Below are 16,421 nucleotides of genomic sequence, written 5' to 3'. Positions count from 1 at the left end.
ATTCTAGGTTTCAGCTTCAATTACTAGCAGTTGAAATGAATTTTTAAATTTGAAATCATTCTTTTTAAGGTCTCTCGTTTTCTATTTTCAACTTGAATCGAAGTGGCTGCTTGTTAATATGCTTTAAAGAGACCATAGAAAAGTTGAAGTGTCACTCGTAGGTTAGGTTACAGTCGCCGAACCATCGATTTTCCATAGAATACTGTAATTCTTCTTTTCAATGCATCCGTAACGTTTTCACAAAAGGATGAACCAAAAATTATGAAATTGTAAAGAATTCTATCCCGTTTCCACCGATTGGAGGTTGCTACGGGCGTTAAACATTCAGTAGTTTTGCACCACACGTAAGTAACGAAGCACAAATTGCGGCCAGGCAGAGTTCTTTCAACCCCTGCTGCTAATCTACCGATGCGCTCATACATATTTATTTTCGCAGGTCTCTAGAGCACGATGAAATATTTCCGCTAACCCTTGGCTGGAGGAGGTATGAAATATGTTACGTACATTAATGGCTTTATCAATTTCAGCATGTGCGGAGGTGGAAAATGCTCTGAGTTTCCTGCCTAGTTCGGGAGCAGGTAGCGAAAGAAAATGGCTGCGTGGAAATTTCCACAATGTTTCTGATTTCGTAGCAAGAATTTTGTTAAGGTTCGTGTAAAACTAAGAATATTATGCTAAGAATGTTCTGGGAATTGACAAACTTAGATTAGCCTGAGATGAGTAGTTATTCAAGTGACAAATAATTACATTTGTATGGAGAATGTCAATTTCGAGTTTCGTGCAAAATTTCATGTTCATAACAAGAACGATGAAAAATTCAACGCAACAAGAATTGGCGGGATCATTGGGATTGACGTAACAAGCCATCTAGAAACGCTTGAAAGTCATGGGAATGATTCAGAAACAAGGATATTTGCTGCCGTACGAGTTGAAGCCGAGAGATGCTGAACGTTGTTTGTTTACTTGTGAACGGCTGTTTGCAAGGCAAAGACGGAAGGAATTTCTGCATCGCATTGTGACTGGAGACGAAAAACGGTATCATTACGATTATCCCAAGCGCAGACAATCATGGGGATATCCTGATCATGCTTCCACGTTGGCAGCCAAACCGAACATTCACAGTATTTGGAGGGACCAGCTCGGCGTAGTGTATTATGACTTGTTAAAACCGACTGAAACAATCACAGGCAATCGTTATCGAACGCAATTAATGCGCTTGAATCGAGCATTGGAAGACAAACGGGCGCGATACACCGAGAGACATTATAAAATGATTTCACAGCATGACAATGCTCGATCCAATGTCGCGAGAGTGGGCAAGACATACTTGGAAATGCTGAAATGGGAAGTCCTACCCCATCCCCGATTTCTCCAGACGTTGCTCCCACGGACTATCACTTGTTTCGATCGATGGCACTAGGCCTGGCTGACCAGCACTTCCGGTCTTATGAAGAAGTGAAAAATTGGATCGATTCGTAGATCGCTTCAAAAGATGATAGTTTTTTCAATGCGGGATTCGTACGCTGCCTGAAAGTTATACGCATATGTAGTAAACGTGAGATTTAAGCATTAACCTTTATTTTTTTTTTTGAGAAACTATCCCCTAAAATTTTCTCATGGAAAAAATCTAATCAACATAAGATTTGGCATGAAAAGTTACTCCTATGACCCAATTTCCATTGAAATCAGTTCAAACGTTATCGCAAAAAAAGTAAGATTTAAATGAAGTCTTCAAATGGCTGTAATATATGGGAACTTTTCTTCTTATTTGGATACTACCATCCATATAAGAAATTTGGAGGGTTCTTATTAAAATATCAACATTTTAATCAAATTTGACAATGATATTAGTATATTATTCAACGAACGTTAATGTAGGTCATAACTCACGCAGATGAAATGCTAATTCATCAAGTGAGTTATTACCATTAGCGCAAGTTGAATACCATACTTTATCTACGACTACAACAATAAATACTAAATTACAAGAATAGATGAAGAACTTTTTTGACAAACCCCAAAAGTTACCTATAAACGTCAAAATTTTCAAAGTAACATTCCTCCCATCAAAAACAATAATGGAATGTTGCCTTTCGCCCAATCGGATAGAAGCTGAGAAGTATAGAAACACAGATCCATTTTTTCCGATCTATTATAGTGAGTTATAGTAATGAGTTATTATAACTCACGTTGTTTGTTAATAGATACTATTAATTGCTCAAAAGCAAGTGAATAATGAATATATAATTCAATAGGAGTAGATAAATATACATAATAAAAAAGTTAACCAACAACTAGTCTTATCGCATTTCGAAATTACCCCTGTGCAACCCTTTATTTCATCCAACATATAAGGAAATAGGTTCAAGCGTTAAGATCAAACCCTAACTGAACATCACCCATTCAATCTCCTTAAAATCAACAATATGCGAATCGCCTTCCCGAACTTTCTCACTGAAACCAAACACCACCAACAAAAAAACAACATCCCTTAATCCCACAATGGCCGATCTAATTGCGCAATCCGCAAAACGACAATCGCGCAATGATTGACAGCGAAGCCCGAGGTAACGGCTGTGTCAACATACACACCACGTAACGTGCTACATGCAAATTACGTCATTAATATTCGTACTTTACAAGGTTCCGTTTTCTGTGTGCAATAGACCACAGATGTCGCAGTGCCATTACCCCCAGACGACCCTCGTGCTCTATGTGCATGTTTACACAAACAAAAACCGTCTACGTACACAGCCCCGGTGACGAAATTGACAGTTACTTTGTTGCCCCTCGCTCCGATATTGCCGACGGCACAAGGTGCGCCATTTTAAATTTCAATTTTCCCGGCTCCAATTTCGTTTTGGCGCATTTGCATCAGCGCGCTATCGGAATGAGGCGCGTTGAGCAATCTGATTTCGGAGGTGTTTTTCGTCGGATTTGGTCGATATACAGGCCGTTCCAAGGACGTAGAAATAGGGGTACTGGGGGTAATTTACCCACTCTGTAGCGAACATTAATGAAGATTTGATAAACTGATATAAGCATCGCTTAAAAGTATGACACACTAGAAACACCCTGTATCTCGAAACCAAAGCGTTTGCGGGCTTATATTCATGGGACTTTTTATTCCTAAAATTATCCAAGGAATCTCTCATTTACATCCAGTATATGGTAAGAACAACCGAATTGGTAATAAAAAAAATATTTCGTGTAATTTGGTTTAAAGATCGTTATCAAATTTTTTCTTACATTACAGATAAGAGTAAACGTTGTCATCAAAAATTTTTTTTCGATTACAATCCCCCCCCAAGAAAAAAAAAAGATCTACGCCCTTGGGCCGTTCTACGAACTCTTTGACAGATGATAGTTGCTCTCATTCTGATAATTTTTTTCTAGGAACGTTGGAACGTTTTGGTCCGATTCGTTCTCTCTTAGAAGTTATAGGAATTTGAAAAAAATTGAAAATTGTCCTAAATGTCCACTTTCGGCATGAACGCAAGCCTCACATCGACGAACTGAAGATTCCGTTAGGTACTCTGTGGATTGTATCTTATTTGGTTTGCTGCATTTTCAATTATATCAAGTAATTGTTGATAAGATGAGATATCAACATGATAGACAAAATACTTCATATTGCCCCATAAATGCAAATCTAACGGATTAAGATCCGGTAAACGAGGTAGCCGTGGCGGAAGTACCCCTTGACCTTTCCATTAATGCAGGAAGTTTTCATTTAACTAAGCAGCAACTTGTCTCCTTCTGTGAGGTGGTGGACCGTCTTGCTGTTACCACATATTCCCATCAATATTGAACTTTAGATCATCAATGACGTCAAAATGGTTGTGATCCAAAAAAATTTGAACGATCATTCATAGCATCATTATTTATCACTGTCGAAAATCCCACCCTAAACTTTGATTCCAAAACGTTGCTGAAATCGTCTTGGTTTGATAGCTTATGAATTTTGCAGTGCCCATACATGTTCATTAATATTGTTGTTGATACCGTTCTTAGTGAAACAAGCTTCGTCAGATCACATGACAAGTGAACCTCCAGGTTTTATTGTAAAAAACTGGTTATACCTTTATGATTCAAAGTATCGTCCATCGCTGGCCACTACTTTATCTCATCTTTCGGGCAGTGTACGAATCCCGCGTTGAAAAAACTGGTCATCCACGCAGCGATCCACGAATCGATCCAATTTCTCACTTCTTCATAAGACCGGAAGTGCTGGTCAGTCAGACCGTGTGCCATTGATCAAAACAAGTGATAGTCCGAGGGAGCAACGTCTGGAGAATACGGTGAGTCAGGTAGGACTTCCCATCTCAACGTTTCCAAGTATGTCTTAGCCACTTTCGCAACATGGGGACGAGCATTGTCATGCTGTAAAATCAGTTTATCATGTCTCTCGTTGTATTACAGCCGTTTATCTTCCAATGCTCGGCTCAAACGCATTAATTGCATTCGATAACGATCGACTGTGATTGTTTCCGTCGGTTTTAACAGCTCATAATAAACAACGCCGAGCTGGACCCATCAAATACTGAGCATGACCTTGTTTCTTAATCATTCTCATGACTTTTAAGCATTTTGAAATGACTTGGTGCATCAAACCCTATGATCATGCCAATTCTTGTTGCGTTTGACACGAGTTTTGATCAAGTAATGCCTCCAGTTCTTAATCTTCGAAATCCTTCTCTTTTCCACTGCTCGTCTTCGACGTCTAAATCACCGTTCTTGAAGCGTTGACACCGCTCGTTCTTTCACTAATAGTGGCCTCATCATAGTCATTTGAGAGCATTCGATGAGCCTAAGCTGCAGATTCATTCATATTTAGGCAGACCTCCCTCAAATGACGAGAATTTGGCTCGTAAGCTGACATGTTTAATCGAGAATAACTTTAGGATGCAGTCACAAATCGACTAATATTTCAATGGCGTTATGTTTACAAACAACTAAGCTTATTGTATGACATCTACGATCTATTTATTTCGACAACCACTTACCGCTACACCCATCTACTGCGAAACAGCGAGAGCAAAATTGTACACCTAATATATTGTACAGGGTGGGCAAATTTCGATGTTTTAGCACTACAACTTTTGAACCAGAGGAGATAGACAAAATCTGATACCCACTTCTCGATCTCTTTTTCTGAGAAACTTAAAATGGTAGTTTTCGTTTTTGGCCACCTTCTTTTGTTATCGAGTTATAAGCGAAAATTGGCAAAATGGCGAAATCGAAAAACAGTTATATCTCCGCTAATACTCATGATAGAGCTCTGAAATTAAAACATTATACAGGCACTTTTTTACGTAGAATCCAGTGGCGTGCTCGTATTTTCAAAAGGGTTATCAATTACGAAGCTATGACCCAAAGTTATGTTTTTTCAAATGGGAACACTAAATTTTTGTGCCATTTTCTGAAAGCTTAATTTTTCCTGATTTCAAAAATATATAACATCGTATGATTCGGATCAATATAAATAATAGAAAATGGCCAAAAACCTCTTTTCACCTAAGAGTCTCAATATTTCTATGGTTTCAACTGTTGATGAACACAGAAAAATTGAGCTTTCTATAACAAGAGCAGTGTCCTTCCGTCAATCTGATTATTTCTATGCTTTTCACTTATTTCTACAAAATTCGAATCTAGATATGTTTTATAAATTTTTTATCTAAAAATTGATTTGGAAATAACGGAGAAACCACAAGATCGAATTTTTCAATCGAAAGAGTTGTAATGAGATGCATGTATCAGGAGATTATTTACATAGGTCTCCAGAATCAATACGCACAAGTACCAATCCATTTTAAACAGCATATGAAACAATGCATATATGATTGAACTCAACATTTTAATTACGAAGGGACAAACAAGAAATAATATTTTACCTAATAATGACAACAATTGCACAATGCACAGTCGACACCTCTTCTCGATATTTCCATAGATGAATATTTGAAACTGTGTTCAAGCTACCTAGGAACCTTTTTCCAAGTTCGTTTATCTTTTCGAAACAATTTGTATAAAATAAATATAGATTCGAATTTTGTAGAAATAAGTGGAAAGTATATAAATAATCAGATTGACGGAAGGACACTGCTCTTGTTACAGGAAGGCTCATCAACAGTTGAAACCATAGAAATATTGAGACTCTTAAGGAAAAAAAGGTTTTTGACCATTTTCTGTTATTCATTTTGATACGAATCATACGATGTTATATATTTTTGAAATCAGGAAAAATTAAGCTTTCAGAAAATGGCACAAAAATCTAGTGTTCCTATTTAAAAAAACATAACTTTGGGTCATAGCTTCGTAATTAAAAACCCTTTTGAAAATACGAGCACGCCACTGGATTCTACGTAAGAAAGTGCCTGTATAATGTTTTAATTTCAGAGCTCTATCATCAGTATTAGCGGAGATATAAATGTTTTTCGATATCGCCATTTTTCCAATTTTCGCTTATAACTCGAAAACAAAAGAAGGTGGCCAAAAATGAATACTACCCTTGTTAGTTTCTCAGAAAAAGAGATCGAGAAGTGGGTATCAGATTTTGTCTATCTCCTCTGGTTCAAAAGTTGTAGTGCTAAAACATCGAAATTTGTCCACCCTGTACATGTTGAAGTTACCATCGACAAAATTCTAGATTTCATCATATTTTCGTCAATCGGTCCACTTTTAATTCAAACATGAAAATGAATTACTTCATATTCACTTCTAAACAAAAATGAATTGGACCTATGAATAAGCACAACTATCATCTGTCAAAGTTTGGCATAGATATTGTAGAACACCCTGTATAATGAGAAATGTTCAAGAAAGTCTTACTATATTTCTCATATTATTCTATTTGTGGACTTATTCTACTGAAAGGAGTAAAATTTGGAATATTCTGCGATAATTCAATAATGAACGACATCAAAGCTCAAAGCTCAAATAGGTGTGCCACTGCTTCCTCAATTTTTCTTCAATCGGCAAATTTGGAATATTCTTGGGCATCTTTGATATTCAATAATAAGTACCTATAATTATGTATCATCTACAATTATGTTGTATGCAATGATTGAATGATTTGGAAAAATGATATGAAGACTATACCTAAAAATTCAAAGGTTAATCTATGCGAAACGAACTCATAACAATAATTTTCTGGAATTACCTTATTGCTTACAACCGCGATATCCTCTTTATACCATGTTTGTTGGCTCATCAATTCGATAATAGAGCTTTCATCAATCGATACCAGTAAACAACAACTACAATACAACTCATCAATTAATCAACATTAGCGAAAATTCCAAAAACATCTGCATAAACATGCATATTTAATTGATCGCGTGGGCTTATACATATAATTAATTATGCCAAATAACCATTAAATCTCAATCACGGCTACGAACAGACCACAATCGATAAAAATTCATCAGAAAAACGATTGCGAAACAACGCTTCCTCACAACGCTTATCCCAGTCGAAGGACCAATGAAAAGAACACCAACACATGCGATTGAAAATCTCTTCTCCGTATACGCAATTAGAGTTAATCCCTTGGACTGCCGCAGGCCATCTCGCTGACTGAAGGTTCCGTAGGGACCGATCTCCGTGTCATGTTATCAAGATTAAATTCATGGCACTTTTACAAAACCAATTACTTCGATGGTATATGAGGCATTATGGCGGACGAGGTGAAAACCGGGAAAGGTATCGTCATTTTCATGAGATTCGTGATCGATATTCAATTGGGCGTCCTCCTACACCTACCAGGAATGTTTAGAAGGGTTGGATACTTTTTTCGGGATTCAGTGGACAGATATGTGGTGTTAGGTCTAAATTTCAGGAGGTGAGGTTTTGATTAAAATTAAGGTCTGCTGTTCTTACAATTTTTTCAGAATTTCTTCTTGTTCAAAGATTGCACTTGCACATTGTAGATTTTTATTGCACCGCGAGTTCTTATGGACTCTTGGATGGCTTCAGGGAGGTTTCCCTCACTTCAGTAACTCTCTTATCCATTTTTTGCATTGGCTACTGATCACTTGCTGCATCACTTGACCTTTTGGTCTATTGTGTCCCTATCAAAGCTGTTTTGCCCTGTAGTCGTTGTAGTCTACAGTTCCAGAGTTCTAATGAACTCTGGGATGGCTATGGAGGTTTCCTTCACTTTTACAACTCTGTTATCCATTTTTTGCGTTGGTTACTGATCTCTTGCTGCATTACACGAACTATGGTCTATTGTGCTTCCCATTAGAGCTGTTCTCGCCATAAGTCTTCGAGCTCTAGACTTAGAGCTCGCCCTCTAGTTCCAGAGTTATAAGGAACTTTGAGATGGCTTCAAGGAGGTTCCTTCCTCACTTCTACAAGTTTTTTGTCCAATGTAATCTTTGTGTTGGCTAGCGATGGCGACGCATTCCGTCACCAGGTGATCCGGAGTTTCTTCCTCCTCCCCGCATCATCTGCACTTGTCGTTTTCTGCTAGATTCATTCATCAGGAGGAGCTTCCTGAGAATGAATCTGTAAGGAATCCAGTGAAGAGATATAGCATATTCTCGCTAAGAACCAAATACTTTTCAGATTTCGCACTATCAAAGTTTTGAAGAAACCTTTTAGAAGTATCCAATTCAGGAAGATTCTGTCAGAGTGTTTCTATTTTTCTTTCTTATAGGTACATTAACCATATGAAGGTTCTGGGCCAATGAAAAGAGTTTGGTCTTCTAACCTAATGAGTGACTAAAATGTTCCCATATCTGTTTTTCGATTCCTTTCAATAAAACAGACCTTCAAAGAGACGAATTAATTCTTACGTTTTAATTTTTTTCTTTATTAATTTTATTTGGATAGTATTTTTCATTGAGGTAAAGGAGAAAAAAATTTTTTGTCCAAATTATCATTGCGTTTCGGAGCAAATTGTTCAATTCTCGTTAGTAGGTACCAAAATTGAAAAGACGCTAGTCAAAATTTCGGAACATAGAATTAAGTTTGGAAAGAGATATTGAATGTTAAGTGTCGCTACATTTGCTGTTTGAAAAGTGACTAAAAACGTGCTTTGTGCAATCAGCTTAATTTGTCAACGCTGTTTGGAGATGTTTAAGCGGAATAAACAGGTTTTTTGTATCGACTTTTCAGAAGCAAAGACAGATATTTCTACACAAAAGGTATTGAAAAGTCAGGAGAGCGTTAGATTACATGTTAGGGTAGTTACCCTAACATGTAATCTAACGCTAATAAATTTGACAAATAAAGTCAAATTTGTGGGAAAAACGTGTTTTTGCTGATTGAGCTCAGGACTTATTGAGTGACGTATTACTACCACAGTCCTAAAGTCTCCAATATTCACGTGAATGACTAAAGGTCAAAAGCTCCGGAAACACCAAGCCAGTGTTTTTTTCCCTACAATTCATGTTTATCTGAAATCAAATAAAGCCAAATCTTTCCCACCTGAACTTTTTAACATGTTCCAATTTGAATTCTTCACCCAGATAAGCATCAAAATTTCCCTTCTGGTAGCCATTCACAAGACAGGCGGTAATTTTAATCAAATATTTAATCGATCGTTCGATCTTTCCCTGTGAATCGATGTTCACTTCCCTTAATGGCTTAATAATTCCGTACAAGCACCTGTTTTATAAGAGACTCTGTATTAAGTGGTTATTCGAAACACAGATGCATTATTTATTGCTTACCGTCCTGAGATGTCAACCAGAGCAGTTTTAATATTTCTTCATTAGTTTAATCCGCGGTAATGAATGAATGAATGCTTTTCTGTGAGTGTTGTGAATACAGGGTGTTAGTGAATAAGTTCGACACACTTCAGGGGGTGAGTTTTTTTTTGGAAACTGTGTATTTACTGCTCTGGAACCTGTTGAGATAATCAAATAAATTTGGTGGGTTTCAAGAGGTAGTTATGACGCATTTATTGACATGCAATTAATAATTTTATGTTCATCATTGGCGGGCATACGGGAATGATCTTTTTTTAAGAAAAAATGATTCGCCACTGAGATATTTCGAGCTTGAATTCTTAGTTCAATTTGTTACAAAAAATCTCCTATTCCTTTTTATCTATGAGACGCCATTTTTATGCAAAGGAATGAAATTACTTAACGCGTGTTTTTCATTCATTTGATACATTACCTAGCGACTATCATTGTTTTCTCATGAAATTTTTTCATTCCTAACTATCAATTTAAATGTTGGCAAATTATCGATCAACTCTAACTAGATTTTCGAGTGATTGATGATATACAGAACACCCTGAAACAGTCATCAATGGGTTGGCGCCAATACCTTATGAATTCATTGCCTAAACTGAACTTTTAGTGATTAAAAGATTCCATCATTTCATAAATCCTCCATTTGAAGGATGGATAAATTATTTGGAGTTGGTGGCTAAAAATGCGAACAATGATTCATTGTTTCTAAGTTTGTTTACAGAATATCTTCAATTTTTCAATGCGGTATTTTGCCTAACAATAGTTCAATAATTTAGAAATTTGTCAAATTTTTCATTGTAGTCAAAATGTCTGATGTCATAAAATGTAATTTTTCTGAAATGAAAAGCCTCCAAGTCCAATAAAAAAAAAATGAATGAGTAAAGTTTGTAATATTCAAAACGCAATATAGTCTACTTCGTTTATTATGAGTTGAATCTTCTTAGGCAGCTCCTTCAGCCGTTTTAATTTTCGAATAGTTGTTTTTCTATTGGTGAATGAAAAAAAAAGATAGGATTTTTCTATTGTAGAATCAAGTCTGCGAATATAATTGTTTCTCTAGTAACCTGGCGAATATATTCGATAATGAAAGTTATGAAAATCAGGATGCAAAATGGTGAAAGCACTTCCCACTCTAGAACTGAATTCATTCAGAATAGTGATTCATCATAAATATGAGATCAGAGGTTAGATCAGCATCACAACATATAAAAAATTCGAGCAGATTAAATTGACCGAAATACAATTTCCCGTTTGATGCAGTGCTTTCACTCTTTGTTGACACATTTGATCAACAGATACTGTGTTAGACGATACTTCAAAAATTATGGATAGTCTAAATCGTATAGTATCGTAGCAAGAAGTATTGATACTAATATCGTATAGATACATTGAATATCAATTTTCTTATGGACTAGAAGGTTCAGTTTTAGATAACAAAAATGAAATATAAGGAAATGTCAAATGATAACTGAAATTGAGGAATTGAATTTGAAAAAATGAATATACGACGGCAATTGGAAATTATAAAAGAATTTCAGTCAGTTCATAAGTCAAAACAGTGACCATACTCACTTCCTTCAGTTATTCTCTTGAAAGTCAATAAGTTATAGTCTCTATTGCGCCAATATATCGAAGAAAAAAAGACCGCCAAGACGTAATCTAAGCCGAAAATCGCTCTCCTTCAAAGCTAATTACCTCCAGTCTTGAAAGTATAAAATACGATTTTATCAAGATCAAAGGAGGCGAAACTTGGCGCCGTAAATCAAAATCGGTAGATTACATTGTTAGAGATTACATTGTGGCATTCCACGAGATCGGTCAAATTATAGGTATATTTGTGGCAAGGGAATTATAGCGTGTCATTGCAATGGTATTGAGGAATGCCGTTCCCTCTAATTCGTACCTGATTTTTTGGTTTCTGTATATTTATTAGATACTCGATAGCGTTTGACGTAGGAAAGACGCTTTTATACCTATATAAGTTCGTCATTATCGGTTCTGTTTTTTTGTGATACGTATATTTTTGCCGTTTCGGTCACGATATGTCTATATATCACGGTTATGTTTCCTTTCCAGGTTCGTTATTTTTTCCAAAAATAAGTCCGTGGGGTCTTTGATTCTTTAATGCATCGAATTCACGAATGTTCCTACGTTTAAATTCGTATTTTCATGTTATTACTTAGTTAACCTCCCAAAGTGACATACAAAGAACAATACCTATGTCATTTATCACTTTTTCTACTCTTCCTACAGAAAGTGACAACATTTTTAAATTTCGCTCACTATGTAACTGCCTATTTAAGGATTTAAGCACTGTGCAACGTAAAACTGTGCGATTTACTTCACCGTATACAGAAAGCTCGATCAACAACCAATAAGTAGCATCTGTAAAGTAAATCGCACGGCGAATAACCAATAGGATAAAACCTTTAGCAGTTACCATGGAAACAAATTAATAATAGCCTGCGTAGCCGATAACTTTTTGACGTTTCGTAATTGTGTCGCGATATATCACCAGTTTTTGGATTTTCCTAAGTTTTTATGTAAAGGAATGCGGTCGTAAAAAAAGTATAGTACACAACTCTAGTTGTAACTTTTTCTAGTCGTGCGTTATATGCTTCTTACAACTCTTGGTGTGTAATATAGACTATTTTTCAGAAAACGAAAAAGCTTATTAAAATATTAAAGGCATGCTTGAGCCTGTTGAGAGGTTCAATTCTTTTCTTCACTATACCTAATACTGATACATTTTATAGGTATCTACCTACAATTAGATATCGGCACCAATCAATGGAAGTAGGACATTATGTTGACGTGAACTTGATAATTCACAATCACGAAAATTCAGTCCTTCTTGCTTATTGGCATTTCTTTGACCTTCCTTGTCAATAATCGAAAATTTGAAACAAATCATTTCGTTTCCTACAAAAATTCCATAGTTCTGATCCACAATAGAAACTAATATTCGTTATCAAGAATTTTTCCAATTTCTATCTAATGACAGATTATTCATTCGAAGAGAAAATACTTTAATCATGCTTAAAATTCCAAATTTATAATCAGGGTAGGTGAGCTCTGAAGTTTGAATGAGTTACAATTCCGCTTATCTTCAACAACCTTCGATAGCTCAGTTGGTAGAGCGGTGGACTGTAGTGGAATATAAACGTTAGACATCCATAGGTCGCTGGTTCAAATCCGGCTCGAAGGAGTATTTTTTTTCGTCGAAATTTATTGATGAATCGCAAATATCAAACTTTTCGATTGTTTCATCTTATTCTCTTTCAGATTCATAAAAATAAGTTTAAGGAAAATTATATTTCTTCTCCGAACTGATTGATCTAGCATTTCGTCACAATGTCTGTAATTTTAAATTTTTGTCAAGAAATTGTCTTCAAACCATATAGTTCAACTGGTGACAAATTCGTTGCCAAATTGAATTTTTTTCGTCAGTCCGGTCGTAAACACGATAACTCTCACACGGAAACTTGAAATTTTACGCATTGCAAAAGTCAAAACCATAGAAAATTCAAGAAATATATTCGAAAGGAAATATTTAATATATCTGTAATTAAAAATTTGATCAGATTGAGATTTAATTTGAGAATAAAAAAATAACTCTTTCGAGTTTCTTACGAAATTTCGTGTGGATAGCTGCGTCAGAAACATAGAAAATTCAAACAGGTATCGAAAAAAAATGTGAAAAAAAAAAGTCTGGACTCTGGACCTTTTGAGCGCCCTTTCACTCATGCGTCAATACGCCCTTGGAGACACCAAACTTCATATAGGTATAAAGTGTTATGGGTTTTTTCGTAATCAACATTGGAATAGAGATATAACTTCCGAGAAACATATTGATTACTTCCAAATTCCAAAATTTAAAAAAAACATAGGTAATTTTTTTAAATTTTTGATTTATATTATAATATATTCAAAATTAGAATTATAATTTGACAGAAGTATGTAATAGAATCAATTAAGATTTCAAAAGAAGAAGATTTGAATGATGAAAGTTATAAATTGAGTTACTGCTGTGCCAAAGACAGTAGATAAACTAAGATAGTATTATCGAAGGCTCGAAGAGGAATTTACGATCGAGGATTGCAGAGAGATAAATTAGGGGAGAGATATCAAGTGAAATTTTTTTATGGGAAAATTAATTCGAGAGCAGAAGTCAATAGCCAATAGTTAGAAAAAACCTGAGAACATGCAGAAGCAGATCAAAACGTATAATTGAAAACTGAAGAAAATAAAAAAAGAAACTTATATTTAGAATTAGGCTGGTAGACTGCGGCCGATAGCCATTTGATTGCAAGATCTCTCTCCTTCTTTCTATCAAGAAGATTCTACCGAATCAATAGTATAAGGAACGAAAACGAAAAGGACGTTCCAGAATTCCAAGGATAAGTCATTTCAATTTCATTTGTTGTTAATGTTCGTTTGATAATTTAAATTTAGTCAGAATAGTTAGGTAAGTGAAACTTTGACTTTCAAAATTTTCAATTTGTGACTTGAAATCTTCAAAATTTAAAAGAAATAATAAAAAATTAACGTACAAAGATAGATTTCAGATAATTTGAAATCATATCAATAACTCTTCATTTCCTGACTTCACGTCAGTGTTTTCTTACCTTGTTTTTTTTTTCGTTTTCTAGCATAGAATGTTTTCTTTTTGAACAAATCTGAGATACTTACCAGTTACTTTTTCAGAAAAATAAAAGGAACTAATGGTGAGTTTATGCACCGTTCCTAAGAACTAAGGACTAAGAACTACTAACTAAGAACTAAACCTAAAAATTCAGTGGCGTTTATGCACACTCTCGTTAGTTCTTAGCACTTATTATGTATTAAGATTGTATTATATGTTTGTGTTAATTTTCTCTTAGAAATAGCTCATTATTTTGTAGTTCATTATATATGACTTGTTCAATACATTCTTTGTAATGTCGAAGGGATCAATAAAGAATTTGAATTTGAAAAAAACAGTAAAGCGCACGTTCTCGAACTATTTTCTATTTGTTCTATACTTTGATGTTTGACATTGACATTGATTGTGAAAAAATCAAATTTAATTTTTTTCAGATACACCGAATACTCTTTATCGATAAACACGAATAACGAAACATAAAATGAAAGAAACTGGTACTCGTTAAATTCTATGCGGCGCATGCGAACTTCATTATTTTGACTAAGAGCTTAGTTCTCAGTTAAAAGTTGGTCAACTTTGTAGTCATAGTGTTAGTTCTTAGTCCTTAGGTAAAATGCATCAACGCCCTCATTGATTTGTTAGCGTTCAATTCTTAGTTCTTAGGTTTAATCCTAGTCCTTAGTTCTTAGGAACGGTGTCTAAACTCACCATATTACACATGAGAAAACTTATACCCAGTTGAAGGAACGTCCATTTAAATTTAATTCCGAATTGAAATTTTAATCCTCCATTAATCAGAGCAGATAGCCAATTGGCTTCTGATACTAAAGGATTTAAATCATAATGACGGCATTACATTTTAATGAACGTTCCTGTAATTGGATATAAGATATCGTTAGTGATTTTTACATTGAAAAATGTTGGTTGACAGAACTATTTTCTGTATCACAAATTTGACAGATAACAGATAAATCTGTGACAGGAACGTTCCGAGTACTAACATATAATAAGTAATGAAATATATAACCATAAAATCTGTGTGAAACTGAGATATCCCCGCACGACTTTGTTCTACAGAATATGGCACAGATTTAGAGAAACTAAATACAATTCAGGATACTTTTTTCTGACAACTCTTTCTTCTCAATTTCATCAATCTCATTCCGCTCACAGAAAACACGCACAGAGAGACAGATAATCGCAATTTCCATGTGTCACGGATATGATCGATGCCGATGCGATAAGGGTGACAACCCCTAGCTCTCGAACGCGCCCCCGATGTCAGCCGGCCTTGTTTCGCTGTGTAAATAAGCGATCTATTTAATGCTAATGATGGCAAATCGCAGCAGTGGGGTGGCCACGGATACTTTTGTTTGGACATGTGGCAGCGTTATTAATTGTACAGTCCGATCCATTTGTCTCGTTGTTTTCTGCGCGTATAAATTATGCGATATTAATCTGCGAATTTCAATGAGGCACAGAACGGTGCACTCTGCGAATTATCTACGCTAGATAAATTACGGTAGAGGGCGCGGGTAGGATGGGGTAAAAATTGCCGGTGGTGCGAATTGTTTGTCTATAATGGAGGTGGGATGAAAAAGATTTTTGTTTGATGATTTCACAATTTCAGTCCGTCGTGAACATCTTAGTTTTAGTGTATACAGGGTGTTTCCTAAACATGCGGCAAAAATTCAGGGGGTTGTTCCTTGGACTATTTTAAGCATGTTTTGTCCTTGGATGATTTTTGAAAAACCTCTTTGTTTCGAAGATACAGGGCGAACAACATTTTTCATATTTTTAAAATTAATAATAGTTTAAATAAAAATGCGTACCGCACTGTGTTTACTAAGTAGGTACAATTTATTTTTAAATTTGTTTAACAACATTCCAATTACTAAAAACGGCCAGTTTTTTGACTAAAAATTGATAAGTGGAAGACTTGCGAAATCGGATCATTGCTGGGTGTAACTTAATAAGAAATGATCCTGGTGTTTTTGAAAGGGTTCGGCAGTCAATGAGGAGAAGATTGGATGCTTGTATGCTGGCTAGAGGTGGTCATTTTCAAC

General features: G+C 35.5%; 1 non-coding gene across 1 annotated transcript; it reads left to right on the top strand.

Annotated features, from left to right (window-relative positions):
• The first annotated feature begins 12,826 nt into the window (after nucleotides 1-12,826).
• Nucleotides 12,827-12,918, top strand: Trnay-gua. Its single transcript is given in 2 exon segments — nucleotides 12,827-12,863; nucleotides 12,883-12,918. It is a non-coding gene; the product is annotated as a tRNA-Tyr (tRNA).
• The last annotated feature ends 3,503 nt before the right edge of the window (nucleotides 12,919-16,421 follow it).

The sequence above is a fragment of the Harmonia axyridis genome, chromosome 4, assembly GCF_914767665.1.
Source record: "Harmonia axyridis chromosome 4, icHarAxyr1.1, whole genome shotgun sequence".
In the NCBI taxonomy this organism is placed as follows: Eukaryota; Metazoa; Arthropoda; class Insecta; order Coleoptera; family Coccinellidae; genus Harmonia; species Harmonia axyridis.
Note: the sequence above shows the minus strand (reverse complement) of the source record. Positions and strands in the feature narration are given on the sequence as shown.